This window comes from Cebus imitator, unplaced genomic scaffold (genome assembly GCF_001604975.1).
Source record: "Cebus imitator isolate Cc_AM_T3 unplaced genomic scaffold, Cebus_imitator-1.0 Scaffold122, whole genome shotgun sequence".
NCBI lineage: Eukaryota > Metazoa > Chordata > Mammalia > Primates > Cebidae > Cebus > Cebus imitator.
Window position 1 is genome coordinate 4,888,951 of NW_016107437.1, and position 11,793 is coordinate 4,900,743.

Sequence of the window (11,793 nt, forward strand, 5' to 3'; positions counted from 1 at the left end):
CATCAGGGCTTCATAGTTTTTTTGTTTGTTTGTTTTTTTTTGAGACGAAGTTCTGCTCTTGTTGACCAGGCTGGAGTACAGTGGCATGATCTTGGCTCATCACAATTTTCACCTTCCAGGCTCAAGCAATTCTCCTGCCTCAGCCTTCTAAGTAGCTGGGATTATAGGCATGTGCCACCACACCTGGCTAATTTTGTATTTTTAGTAGAGACAGGGTTTTTCTATGTTGGTCAGGCTGGTCTGAAACTCCCAACCTCAGGTGATCCGCCTGATTCAGTCTCCCAAAGTGTTGGGATTACTGGCGTGAGCCACCGCAGCCAGCTTGAAATAGAGGTTTAATGGACTCACAGTTCCACGTGGCTGGGAAGGCCTCACAATCATGGCAGAAGGCAAAAGACACGTCTTACATGGCATCAGGCAAGAGAGAATGAAAGCCAAGCAAAAGGGGAAACCCCTTATAAAACCATCAGAACTCATGAGACTTATTCACTACCATGAGAACAGCATGGGGAAACCACCCCCATGATTCAATTATCTTCCCCTGGGTCCCTCCCACAACATATGGGAATTATGGGAGCTATAATTCAAGACGAGATTTGGGTGGGAACACAGCCAAACCTTATCACTCCGCTCCTGACCCATCTCAAATCTCATATCCTCACATTTTAAAACCAATCATGCCTTCCCAACAGTCCCCCCAAAGTCTTAACGTATTTGAGCATTAACTCAAAAGTTCAGAGTCCAGAGTTTCATCTGAGACAAGGCAAGTCCCTTCCACCTATGAGCCTATAAGATTAAAAGCAAGTTAGTTACTAGATACAGTGGGGGTATAGGCACTAGATTAACACACCCATTCCAAATGGGAGACATTGGCCAAAACGAAGGGGCTACAGGCTCCATGCAAGTTCAAAATCCAATGGGGCAGTCAAATCTTAAAGCTCCAAAATGATCTCCTTTGATTCCATGTCTCATATCCAGGTCTTGCTGATGCAAGAGGTGGGTTCCCATGGTCTTGGGCAGGCACTGATGGTGGAGGTCTGTCAGCCAACCTACAGTGTCAACCACAGAAAATGCAATGGAAGAAATTAAACAGAATAATAGGATTGAGGGCTCCTGTATATAAAGTGGTCGGGGGAGGTGATATTTGAACAGAGACCTGGTGACCCAGAGCTGGCTCTGTAAAGACTTGGGACAGAGCATTCCATACAGAGGACATCACAGTGCTAAGACCTTCAGTTGGAAACAAGTGTGGTAAGACCCTGAGAGAGAGTGGCTGGAGCCTGGGAATAATGGGCAGTGAGGCAAATCCAGACCACAGAGGAAGACACAGGAGCCAGAGTGTGCAGGGCCTTTGAGGTCCTATAAGAGCTTTGGATCTTATTCTAAAAGTGGTGGGAAGTTACTGGAAGCTTTTCATCAGGGGAATCACATGATCTAATTCATGCCTTAAAAGGAATTATTGGGGCAGAAGAGCTGTTGTGAGAGTCACCAGATTGACACTTAATTCTGGGTGATGGTAGAGCTTTTCCCAACTCCCACCTTTTCTCCCTCTTGATCGCCCACCACCCCCTTTTTATTTCATTGCAGCTCCTGGAGGGCTGGACTGCGTCCTGCTCATCTGTCTCCCTAGGACCTATGCAGAGCCAGGCATATGGCAGCACTTGGTAAACACTGGTTGAGCTGAACTGGCCAGAGGCTCTACTCCAAGGTTCCCAAGCTCCTGTCAATCACACTCCACTCTCATGGTTTTTGGCTATATCAGTGGCTCTTAGCTGGGTGAGTTTGCCTCCCAGGGGACATTTGGCAATGTCTGGAGCCGTTGTCACAACCAGAGTGAGAGAGAAAGAGCAGGGGATACTACGGCACCCTACAGTTCACAGGACAGCCCCCACAATGCAGAGTTATCCAGCCCCAAGTGCCAGTAGTGCTGAGGATGAGAAAACTCGGACTAAATCTACATGCCAGTTCTATGACTTCCTTAATATATTCTTTTAAATTAACTTACTTTTAATTAATTTATTTTGATATGGAGCCTCACTCTGTTGCCCAGCCTGGAGTGCAATGGCACAATCTCGGCACCCTGCAACCTCTTCCTCCCCGGCTCAAGCCATTCTCCTGCCTCAGCCTCCTGAGTAGCTGGGATTACAGGAACATGCCACCATGCCCACCTAATTTTTGTATTTTTAGTAGAGACGGGGTTTCACTGTGTTGGCCAGGCTGACCTCAAACTCCTGACCTCAGGTCATCTGCCCACCTTGGCCTCCCAAAGTGCTGGGATTACAGGCATGAGCCATTGTGCTCTAACTTACTTTTAAAATGAAAAACTAAGAAATCCTATATGGTCCCCTAAATAAGAAGCCAGTGTCACTTGCCATAAATAGATGATAATTGGGACATAAATACTCAGAAAACAAAAGTCGATTTTATTCTAGCTGGATATTGTTACTAGCGTGAGGCTCTGAGCCTGAAGCTTGGTTTCTCTTTGTTAAAAAGAGAATTGGGTCAATGTCATGAAAGACTGAGGAACTGTTCCAGATTAAATGAGAGTGAAGGCAAATGGTATTTAAATGCAGTATGATTGTGGATTGGATCCTCGATCAGAAAAACTAAAATGACTGAACTGACTTCATTGAGACAATTGGCGGACTTTGAATATGGATTGTATATTGCATAATGGCATGGTGTCAATATTAAATTTGCAAACTTGGTAACTGCAGTGTGGTTATGGAAGAGAATGTCCTTGTTCTTAGGAGGTACATAGAGTATTTAGAATTTTTTTTCTTTTTTCTTTTTTTGAGATGGAGTTTCACTTTTTTTGGCAGGCTGGAGTGCAATGGCATGATCTTGGCTCACTGTAGGCTCTGCCTCCCTGGTTCAAGCATTTCTCCTGCCTCAGCCTCCCAGGCAGCTGGAACTATAGGCACATGCCACTGCGCCCAGCTAAGTTTTGTGTTTTTAGTAGAAACAGAGTTTCATCATGTTAGCCAGGCTGGTCTCGAACTCCTGACCTCAGGTGATCTGCCTGCCTTGGCCTCAGAAAGGGCTGGGATTACAGATGTTAGCCACTGCGCCTGACCAGGAATTAAAGATCATTATATTGGCAACTGATTCTCAAATGCTTTTTTAAAAAGTGTGTGTATATGTTGTATGTATGTGTATAGACACATAGACTTACAGATATTACCCAGAAAGACACACAGACACACACACACACACACACACACACACACACACACAGAGAGAGAGAGAGAGAGAGAGAAAGAGAGAGAGAGGGGAGAGAGCAAATGTGGCAAAAATGTAAACAGAGGTAGAATCTAGATAAAGTGTATATAAGAGATTATTTTACAGTTCTTGCAACTTTTTCCTTAGTCTTGAATTTTTGTAAAATAGAAATTAAAAGCAAGCAACCAAACAAATAAAAACTCTCCTAAATTTACCACTAACATGACCAAAGTCTCAATTTATTTATTGATTAATTTTTGATATAAGGTCTCGCTCTATCACCCGGGCTGGAGTGCAGTGGTGCGATCATAGTTCACCACAGCCTAGACCTCCTGGGCTCAAGGGATTCTCCCATCTCAGTATCCCGAGTAGCTGGGACTACAGGCACACGCTACCATGCCTGGTTAATTTTTTCTATTTTTAGTAGAGACAAGGTCTTGTGTTGCTCCAGCTGGTGAAACCTCTCAAACTTTTTAAGCACTCAGAAGGACTTCAAATGTTAAATGGTTTCCAGTGAGCTGAGTGCTTCTTATTTAACTCCACAAATAATTAACAAAAATTAAAATCATGCCAAATAGAAAAAGAGTATCTTCCCTGTCATCATGTTTATGTAGATAAGATGGCCAAACTATCTCAGAAACCATACTAAAATTGTCTTGCGAGGTGTTCCACTATTTTTGTGACATCATGCATCTATAGAGCTGTTGTTATGCATATCCAGGAGAAAATGCATTCCAGTCTGCCTGCCTGAGGTTGTGATGCTCTTAGTAGGTGTTATTAATGATAAAGAAAAATATTTTCTTTATAAAAAAGATGAACAAGTGTTAGAAAAGTATTAACACTAGACTGCCACCACAAGAGACTGTCTCATCAGGACTGAAAACAAACTCTCCTAAATTTACCTCTAACATGATAGAAGTCTCCTTTTTTTTCCCTTTTGATAGAAGGTCTCACTCTGTCACCTGGCTGGAATAACAGTGGTGTGATCATGGCTCACAGCAGCCTTGACCTCCCAGGCTTCAGCAATTCTCCCATCTCCTGTGATGCACACCTGTAATCCTAGCTACTCTAGAGGGTGAGGCGGGAGGATCTCTTGAGCCCAGGAGTTTGAGTCCAGCTTGGCATCATAGCAAGACCCTATCTCTAAAAGTTCAATTTAAAAGGACAGAAAACAAATGGGACAGGGAGTGACTTTCTCACTGTGATTCAATGTTTTCAGTCAAGGGTCAGTCCAGCCAGAGCCTGGTGCTAGCTCAGCAGTTGGGTCCTTCTCTTTAGTCCAATAAAAGAACTAACTAGTTTTCAAACTCAGTTTTCTCAGCTGCGAAATGGAGATAACACAGTGTACTCCAGGTGCAGTATGGGGGCGGGTCTCCCTGCTGTTGGAAGTCTCCATAGTAGTGTCTTGACTCGCCACCCCCACCCGCATTCCAGACCCTGGGGAAATTCCAATGCCCTTGCAAAGATGTCATGGAATTCCTTACATTCTCACTGTCACCTAGGGCCCAACTTCCTCCTGTCTTGGCTGACTTATTGTTCTCCCTCTGATTCTTATGGCGATTTATTTGTCTTTACTGTCACAGGAATTCAGTCCCGTGATGTGATTTTCAACACACATACAAAGACAAAGCCATATACAAACACACCTGGACACACACAAACTCACCAACAGAGGCACACAGGGACAAAGACACAGTGAACCAGAGACAGATACAGCAGTTCACATAGACTCAGAGACAGAAACATTCACAGACACCAACATAGACACACACACATTCACAGACACCAACATAGACACACACAGACACTGTCCTATAGACACACCATAGACCCATACACACATAGACATTCACAGATACACAACACATGCATATATACCCATATGCATACAAACACACAGACACGCTTATAGAAATACACACACACACACATACGGACGTACTCAAATACACACACATGGACATACAGACTAACACAGAAGCACTCATATAAATACACATATGTGATTGGATGCAGTGGCTCACTCCTATAATCCCAGCACTTTGGGAGGCTGAGGAAGGTGGATCACCTGAGGTAAGGAGTTTAAGACTAGCCTGACCAACGTAGTGAAACCCCGTCTCTACTGAAAATACAAAAAATTAGCTGAGCATGGTGGTGGGCGCCTGTAATCCCAGCTACTTCAGGAGGCTGAAGCAGGAGAATCACTTGAACTCAGGAGGCAGAGGTTGCGGTGAGCCTAGATCGCGCCATTGCACTCCAGCCTGGGCAACAGGAGGAAGACTCTGTCTCAAAAAAATAATGAAAACAAATGCATACACACATACAGGCATATGCAAAGACGTAGATACACTTATACAAATACACACGTATGGACATAGAGACACACACAGTACACTCATACAAATACACACACATACACAACACTCATACAAACACACACACATACAGACACACATAGATATACAAGCACAATCATATAGACACACATTCACAGATGCGCACACAGACACAGACACAAACACAAATATACTCACACAGAACATACTTCTGGTACTGGATCGAGCGTAGAAAGTTAGCACCAAGACAAAAGTATGCCAGATTGCAGGGTCATTTATGATGCCGGCGACCACAGAGGACACGTCTCTTCAACCTGTGGCGTCGAAAGGAGGGTGCCAAGACTTTTTATACCTGGAAAACCACCTTGGGAGTGGGGGTGAGGAGCGGGGATGGGGATGAAAAGGATTCAGACATTCCAAGGGCCAGGGGATTCTGTAATTCACCTCCTGGGCGGAGACCAGGGTGGGGGTCTCCGGACATTCCAAGGGCCAGGGGACTTTTGTCATTCTGTTTGTTACTTCAGTGGTTTACAGAAGTCAAGATAAGCATTTGTTTACACACAGATCTTAGTTATCCTGGGCTGCTTATTTTAGTTGTTACCAGTAAGCAAAGGCTAGCAATTCTGGCACAATATCACACACTTATTCACAGACACACCAGACCTGCCTATGTGGCAGACTTTACAAGGTTCATGGGCTCTGGAAGGAGTTTTCAATGCAAATTTATAAATGAATATTAGGTATCTTTCTTCGGAATTCCCCAAACATCGTTCCTTTCCGATCTTCTTTTACCTTGCTTCCCAAATATTCTTCACCTTTTTTCTGATCAGAACAATTCATTTCTTTTCAACTCCCTAATTTTGAACTCGGCACTGGACTTCCCTTTACACGTCTTCCCTCACGTGAATGTGCTCTGCTGAGACCCAGGCCTTCCAATCTGGTCTCTTCCTCTCACGTCAAGTTTTGCAAGGGGAAAAGACCAGCAAAGAGATTTATTTCCCCATCAGTGTGAAGCATGCCACCCACCCTTACACAACCTTAAAATGCAATGTGGTCATACTTTGTTTTGTTATGACCATTTAGCTATGATTGTGCCACTGCATTCAGCCTGGGAGCCAGCGTGAGGCTGCCTCTTAAATAAATTTAGAGAGGGTTTTGCATGGGGGTGCTGATGTTCGTTTGTTTTTACCTGGTAGGATTGTTGGGGGGTTACATGAAATGAGGGAGGAGTTGTGGTGGCAGTGATGGCATAGACAAGGATTGAGTATTCTATTCTTTTTTAAAAAATTTTTATTGATTCATAATAATTGTACATATCTATGGGGTACATGTGATATTTTGATGTACAGAATGTGTAATGATCACATCAGGGTATTTAAGATATCCATTACCTTGAACACTTATCATTTATCTGTGCTGGGAACGTTTCAAATCTTCTCTTCTAGCTATTTTGAAATATACAGACTGGGTGCGATGGCCTGTATATATCAGTACTTTGGGAGGCTAAGGCGAGCAGATAGCTTGAGATCAGGAGTTCGAGACCAGCCTGACCAACACGGTGAAACTCGTCTCTGCTGAAAATACAAAGTATTGGCCAGGTGCGGTGGCTCATGCCTGTAATCCCAGCTGTTCAGGCTGCTGGGGCGGGAGAATCGCTTGAACCCAGGAGGCAGAGGTTGCAGTGAGCCGAGATTGCACCATTCATTCCAGCCTAGGCAGCAAGAGTGAAACTCTGTCTCAAAAAAAAAAAGAAAAAAGAAAGAAAGACACAACAAATTATTGTTAACCACAGTTATCCTACTGTACTATCAAACACTCGAATGTATTCTTTCTATGTAACTTTATGTTTGTACCTATTAACCAACCTCTCTTCATCCCCACTGCAACCCTTTCTGGAAACCACCATCCTACCCTCTGCCTCCATTACAGCAGCTTTTTTAGCTTCCACATGTGATTAAGAACATATGATATTTGTCTTTCTGTGTCTGGCTTATTTCGTTTAACATAATGACCTCCAGTTCCAACCATGTTGCTGCAAATGCCAGGATTTCATTCTTGTTTATGGCTAACTAGTGTTCCATTGTATATATATACATATATTTTTAGAAATGGGGTCTCACTACATTGCCTAGGGTTGTCTCAAATTCCTGGTCTCCAGTGATCTTCCCACCTTGACTTCCCAAAGTATTGGAATTACAGGCACAAGCTACTGTGCCCAGTCCTCCATTATGTGTGTGTGTGTGTGTGTGTGTGTGTGTGTATAAATGGATATATATAGTATCCATTTATATCATATATATATTTATATTTTCTTTATCCATTCATTTGTTAGACGATTAGGTGGAATTCATATGTTGGCTGTTGTGAATAGCACTGCAATAAACATTGATGTAGCCTAGGCCACATAGTGAGACCCTGACTCTACAAAAAATATTTTTTTTAAAATTAGCTGGGTGTGGTGAAGGGCATCTATAGTCCTAGCCACTGAGGAGGCTGAGGTAGGAGGATCCTAGGAGTTCAATGTTACGGTGAGCTATAATTGTGCCGCTGCATCCAACGTGGGAGCCAGGGTGAGGCTGCCTCTAAAATAAAGCAATACACTCACAAGCAAACATGGGGGTGCAGGTATTTCTTTGATATATGGATTTCCTTTCCTTTGGATAAATACTCAGTAGTGAGATTGCAAGATTGTGTGCTAGTTCTGTTTTTACTTGTTTGAGAAACCTCCTTACTGTTTGAGGTGTCTATTCTAAGTTGACTTACGGCCTAGTGTTCACGGTGATCTGTGCCACTGCCCTCAAACACACCAAGCTCTTTCCTGACTCAGGGCTTTGCACGTGCTATTCCTTCTGCCTGAGTTCTCCTTCTCCCACTCTTGACATGTTTAGATCCTTTTCATTCTTTATTATTTTATTTATTATTGTTTTTTAAGATGGATGTTTTTATTTATTATTGTTTTTTAAGATGTTTTTTTGCTCTGTCTCCCAGGCTGGACTGCAGTGGTACAATCTCAGCACACTGCAACCTCTACCTCCCGAGTTCAAGCAATTCTCCTGCCTCAGCCTCCTGAGTAGCTGGGATTATAAGCACTCGCCACCACACCTGGCTAATTTTTGTATTTTCAGTAGAGACAAGGTTCCAACATGTTGGCCAGGCTGGTCTGGAACTCCTGACCTCAGGTGATCTGCCCACCTCAGCCTCCCAAAATGTTGGGATTACAGGCGTGAGCCCCTGCACCTGGCCCTTTTCATTCATTAGCTCTCAGCTTCCCTTTAGGAATTCCTTTCCTGACCTCCTTATTGATTTCCTTCATGGCATTTGTCATAGCTCACAAAAATTTTAATTTTTTTGTAGTTTGTTTTGGTCTGTTTCTTCCCCCTAGTCAGTAAGCTCTCTGAGGACAGGAATCATGTCTGCATGTTCACTTTTAAATCCTCAGAGCCCATCATAGTACTTAATAAGCATTTATTATTGAATGAAGCTCCCCCTTAAAGTTCTTCCTCCAGGAATGGAAACTCTGAAGGGCCTTACTTCTTATGCCAGTTTTAGAACAGAGGGTTTCTAGCTTCACATTGCTGCTAGAAAACCCTATCAGCAGTAGAGAGGTAAACTCAGCACCTCATTAAAAAGAAAAAACTTTTTTACCTCAAAATAATTTCAGACTTAAGAAAAGTTGCAAAAGCAACAGCACATTCCCATAGACCCTCTACCTGGCTTCTCCTAACATTAGCATCTTTTTTTTTTTTTTTGAGACGGAGTATTGCTCTGTCACCTAGGCTGGAGTGCAGTGGCATGATCTTGGCTCACTGCAGCCTCCACCTCCCGGGCTCGAGCAGTTCTCCTGCCTCAACCTCCAAAGCAGCTGGGACTATAGGCGTACGCCACCACACCCGGCTAATATTTTGTATTTTAGTAGAGATAAGAGTTTCACCATGCCGGCCAGGCTGGTCTTGAACTCCTGAGATCGGGCAATCTACCCGCCTCGGCCTCCCAAAGTGCTGGGATTATAGTACCTCTTTTTTTTTGTTTGTTTTTTCAGATGGAGTCTCATTCTGTTGCCTGGGCTGGAGTGCAATAGCACGATCTTGGCTCACTGCAACCTTTGCCTCTCAGGTTCAAGTGATTCTCCTGCCCCAGCCTCCTGAGTAGCTGGGATTGCAGGTGTGTGCCACCACACCCAGCTAATTTTTGTATTTTTAGTAGAGATGGGGTGTCACCATGTTGTCCAAGCTGGTCTCGAACTCCTTACCTCAGATGATCCACCCGCCTTGGCCTCCCAAAGTGCTGGGATGATAGGCATGAGCCAGCACACCTGGCCTACATTAGCATCTTTTATAACTGTAAAGCAATGATCAAAATGAACCAAGAAGTTAACAGGGGTACAGTACTGTTAACTAACCTATAGACTGTATTTGGATTTTACCAGTTTTTCCTCTGATGACGTGTTTCTGACCAGGATCCCACAATGCATTTAGCCATCAGATTTCCTTAGTCTCTGCCAGCCTCTGACAATTCTTCAGCCTTTTCCTTGTCTTTTGTGACTTTGGAACTTTGGAAAAATACTGGAGGGGCGTTTTGTAGAGTGTCCCTCAATTTGAGTTTGTCTGATGTTTTCTCATGGTTAGACAGGGGTTATGGGTTTGGGAGAAGAATGATAGAGCCGAAGTGCCCTTCTTTTTGAATCATATCAATATATCAACATAACTTATTACTAGGGATGTTAACTTCAATCACTTGATTAATGTGGTGTCTGTTGGGTTTCCTCACTATAAAGTTACCATTTTTATTTTTGTCATTGATTAATCTCTCGGGGGAGATACTTCAAGACTATCTTGTTTCTCCTGAAATGTTTGCTCACTTACACTTCAGCATCCATGCATGGATCTTGCCTGCAGCAGTTTGTACTGTGGTGTACTAATGGTGATTTTTTTATTTCCCTCATTGCTTCTACATTTATTGTTTTTGTTTGTTTTGGTTTGGTTTTAAGATGGAGTCTCACTCTGTCACCCAGGCTGGAGTGCAGTGGCATAATCTTAGCTCACTGAAGCCTCTGCCTCCTGGGGTCAAGCAATTCTCATGCTTCAGCTTCCTGAGAAGCTGGGATTACAGGTGTGCACCACCATGCCCTGATAATTTTTGTATTTTTAATAGAGACAGGGTTTCACCATGTTGACCAGGCTGATCTTGAACTCCTGACCTCAAGGGATCCGCCCACCTCAGCCTCCCAGAGTGTTGAGATTACAGCTGTGAGCCACCCCGCCCAGCCTATTATTTGTAATTCTTCTTCTTCTTCTTTTTTTTCAGATGGAGTCTCACTCTGTCACCCGGGCTATAGTGCAATGCTGTGATCTTGGCTCACTGCAACCTCTGTCTCCCAGGTTCAAGTGATTCTCCTGCCTCAGCCTCCTGAGTAGTTGGGATTACAGGCACCTGCCACCATGTCCAGCTAATTTTTGTATTTTTAGTAGAGATGGGGTTTCACCAGGTTGTCCAGGCTGGTCTCAAACTCATAACTTTAGGTGATCCACCCGCCTCAGCTTCCCAAAGTGCTGGGATGATAGACATGAGCCATCGTGCCCAGCCAATTATAATTCTTCTTAAGGAAAGAGTTCCTCCCTTTTTTCCTCCTTTCCTTCTTTGCTTCCTTCCTCTTTTCCTTCTTTCCTTCCCCATTTTCTTGCTTGCTCCTTTGCTTCCTTTCTTCTTATTATTATGGACTCATGGGTATATATTTTATGATTTATAATCCAGAGCTATCATTACTTTGTTGCTCAAATTGTTCCAGCTCTGGCCGTGAGGAATTCTATATCCTTCTAATAAGTCCCCATTATTTTTTGAGCAATTCCCTATTTTCTGGCATTGTTCACAAGGTATTCTAGGGGCATTTTGTATTTTCTCTGCTCCAGTTCTGAAAGTAACCACTTCTCCAAGAAGCCCTGGTTTCTCTCTTTCTCTGTCTTTTTTTTTTTTTTTTTTTTCTAGCTAAAGGTTTGTCAGTTTTTAAAATCTTCTTACAAAACCAATTTTTTATTTTCTCTATTGTTTTTCTTTTTTTTTTTTTTTTTTTTTAGAGAACGGTATTTAGAAACCAAGATCTGAGTGGTATGTGTGCTCACTGCTCCTGGAGAATCCTTGCTGCTGGGCCCTCTCAGTGTTCAGAGCTTGAGAATATGTTAAGTATACGAGTCTACACACACATGGATCTGTCTATGTAGCTATCTATCCATCCATCCAT